Below are 3472 nucleotides of genomic sequence, written 5' to 3'. Positions count from 1 at the left end.
TAGAATAAGTACTAGGCTTACAAAGAATAAGTCCTGGGGTCGATTTGTTCGACGATGAAGCAGGCCCTGAAGAGTTTCAGTCGAAGAAATCGACCCCAGGATTTATTCTTTATAAGCCTAGTACCTATTCTATCGGACCCTTTTGTAGAACCACTAAGTTACGGCGACATAAACACACCAGCATCGGTTGTCAAACGATGACAAAGAGACAAACACAGACATACAGACATTTTGCATGTACCACGTCCTCGCGTTGTTGTTTTTTCTTGTGATTTTCTTTATGTATATATATATATATATATATATATATACAACAAGCTTCTTTCGGTTTCCGTCTACCAAATTCACTCGTTCACTCACAAGGCTTTGGTCGTCCCGAGGCTTTAGCAGAAGATATTTGTCCAAGGTGCCATGCAGTGGAAGTGAACCCGGAACCATGTGGTTGGGAAGCAAGCTTTTTACTACACAGCCACGCTATAAACTTTATAAATATAAAGCATCATTATGGATAGATTAATTGATTTAACGATTGACATACAGCAACTTTCTGAATTCAAACGTTTATAAAAGTAAACGTGTCAATCACTAAACACACACATACAGAATCAGCAGAGCCACATGTGTTATTTGAATCAGTTATTATGGTAACATGTGTTTTCGTATTTCCCCCAACCAAACAATACGAGCAATATCGATGGTGACCGATATAGTTCTTTTCTTTTCTGTCCAGCTGGACTTCAAACTTTTTTATGAGTGTTTTCTTCTGCTCCTCCTCCTATTGATTTCTCTTATTAGCACGACGCAGCAAATTCGAAATATTTGGATGTAGATCTCTTTTTCTCTTTCTCTTTTACTTGTTTCATTCAATTGACTGCGGCCATGCTGGAGCACCGCCTTTAGTCGAGCAAATCTACCCCCAGGACTTATTCTTTGTAAGCCTAGTACTTATTCTATCGGTCTCTTTTGCCGAACCGCTAAGTTACGGGGTCGTAAACACACCAGCATCGGTTGTCAAGTGATGTTGCGGGAACAAATACAGACACACAAACACACACACACACATATATACATATATATATTTATACGTATATACGACAGGCTTCTTTCAGTTTCCGTCTACCAAATCCATTCACATGGTTTTGGTCGGCGCGAGGCTATAGTAGAAGACACTTGCCCAAGGTGCCACGCAGTGAGAATGAACCCAGAACTATGTGGTTGGTGAGCAAGCTACTTACCACACAGACTCCTGCAGTGGTTCACACAGCCACTATGCAGTTTTTTTATGTGGTGGTGGATCCCCGTCGATTGACAACGACATGGATTCGGTTGCTCCATCAATTTCATTATCTACTCCTGAATTAGCGTGTGAGTAGCTGAGTATTTCATAATTACATGAAAACTTAACGTGATTTCCAGGCAGTATGAACAAGATACAGTGTATTTGACAAAGCGGTAACTTTTAATTTTTTTTTTTCTTCTCTATTTTTTTTTTTTTTTTTTTTTTCATAAGAAAGTTCCAAACAAGGCCAGAAGCCGCTTACTGTGCAGTACTATGAAGAAAGAGACATGAAGATGAACGAAATTAATTTTACTTAAGGCTTGAAAGAGCGTTTGGATGAAGATGCTGTGGATTTCGAGTAAGGCGAGAAGCCACTTAGTGTAAGAGACTATGAAGTAAGAAAAATTAAGAGAAAAGGAATGAATTTACTTTAGACTTGAAAGAGTATAGGTCATAAGAAGAAGGAAAACAATGAGATGGAAGAGAGTTTCAAAGGCTGGCAGTTCGAGGAAAAAAAGCTACGACCTTATTCGTGAAAACACAACGTTTGGACGAAGACGCTGTGGTGTTTGCTGATTTAATCGTTTTGCGGTCACAGTATGAAATCTATGTGTAATTCAATACAGTTGTCCGTATTTTCCTCTGATTCAATGGTTCTCAACTTACCTTTTGTAGTTAATTTTACAAACACCCAGCTCACATGTTGGAAAAAAAAATCCAAATTATGTCAATCTAACAGAAATGAATATTTCTTATAATATCGCATCTGGCGGGTGCCTTTGTTTTAGAGATTTATATGGACTAGTGATCTTAATGTCAATTTTTTTGTGTGTGGAAATTACTGAAGAAGACGTGGACTCGCATTAGGAAACGTTGAACCTTGGCGCATCATCACTTATGCTTTCGGCTCACCGATAACACAATGTCCTACTCATATTTTATCTTGATGAAGAATTCTTTTTTTTTTTTTGTATCTAAAATACAGGGTTGTACGCGAAAAAGTAGCCCGGGTCCCGTAGCATAGTGTAAATTAGGGGTTCCCAATCATTTTTTATCTATGGATCCCTTTGATTACTATTTTATTCTGGTGGACCCCACTAGCCATTCGATGGTTAAAAACTAGTTTTTCTTTCAAAATTCCTATTTTGCTTTTCACACATTAACTTGTGTAGGTTGTATTATGTAAAATGTTAGAGAAAAAAACCCAGCTGTTTCTTGAAATACATACTAATAACATCGAAGGTAAAATTTTTTCAGGTGCTCTTAAAATACTATTGTGGGTCCCCAATTTACAATTTTGTTGCGTGGTTCCCTAATTTACAATCTTGTGGTGTAGTCCTCCAATAATCTTACATGCCCCCCCCCCCCCCCCGGTTTATAACCACTGTTGTAAATAGAGAAATAAATTTACATACAAGAAAAAACGCCCAATCTTTCGTTTGCAAATGTCGTAATGTTATTTCGATGGTTTCTAACTGATGAACAAAGATGGCGCATTGGTCGACTGTTTGCTACAATATCATCACCACATCCTCATCACATATGTTGATTGTAAGATTGTATTGAGTGAACAGCTCTAGCCTTTCTTGCAAGATGGTGTACTCAATAGCAGAAAGAGTGGTGATTATCGAAGTACATGTGAGAACAGGTTATGTTAAGCAAACGCAGGAAATTTTTGAAGTCAAGTTTCCGAGTAAAGGCTTACTGGCAAAGAGATCGATACAAATGTTAGTTAAGAGGTGACGCGCTACGGGGTCAGTGCACAATGGCCCCAAACAAAAAGACAGTTCGAAAGCCGGAAGATATTCAGGACATTCACCAAAGGGTTACTCGAAGTCTAAAGAAGTCAATATGTAAATTGGCGCAGCAGTCTTACATAAGCAGGAGGTGAGGCCAACGGGAGTTGATATGTCTAAAGTTGAAGCCATATTATTTCACATTTAAAAGACTATTTTCTCGGTCGAAATACGATGACACTTGCAAACGAAAAGCTGGGTAATTTTTCGAGCATTTAACAACAAAATACATTTTCGATAAAACAGTTGCTCCCGCAAAGCAAATGAAATAACATTTGGGATTTCGTGGAGGTTCAAAATTGGTAACACAAACAGGACATTGATATATATATATATATATATATATATATATATATATATATTATTTTTATTATTATATGGTTGTGCCAAGGTTGAT

At 37.6% G+C, this 3472-nt stretch overlaps 1 long non-coding RNA gene across 1 annotated transcript; it reads left to right on the top strand.

The window, feature by feature from the left end:
- Positions 1-538: 538 nt before the first annotated feature.
- LOC149135294 (uncharacterized) lies at positions 539-2351 on the top strand. The gene is made up of 2 exons (XR_016242125.1): positions 539-644; positions 1511-2351. It is a non-coding gene; the product is annotated as an uncharacterized LOC149135294 (long non-coding RNA).
- Positions 2352-3472: the final 1121 nt, after the last annotated feature.

This window comes from Octopus bimaculoides, chromosome 6 (genome assembly GCF_046866305.1).
Source record: "Octopus bimaculoides isolate indiv1 chromosome 6, ASM4686630v1, whole genome shotgun sequence".
In the NCBI taxonomy this organism is placed as follows: Eukaryota; Metazoa; Mollusca; class Cephalopoda; order Octopoda; family Octopodidae; genus Octopus; species Octopus bimaculoides.
Note: the sequence above shows the minus strand (reverse complement) of the source record. Positions and strands in the feature narration are given on the sequence as shown.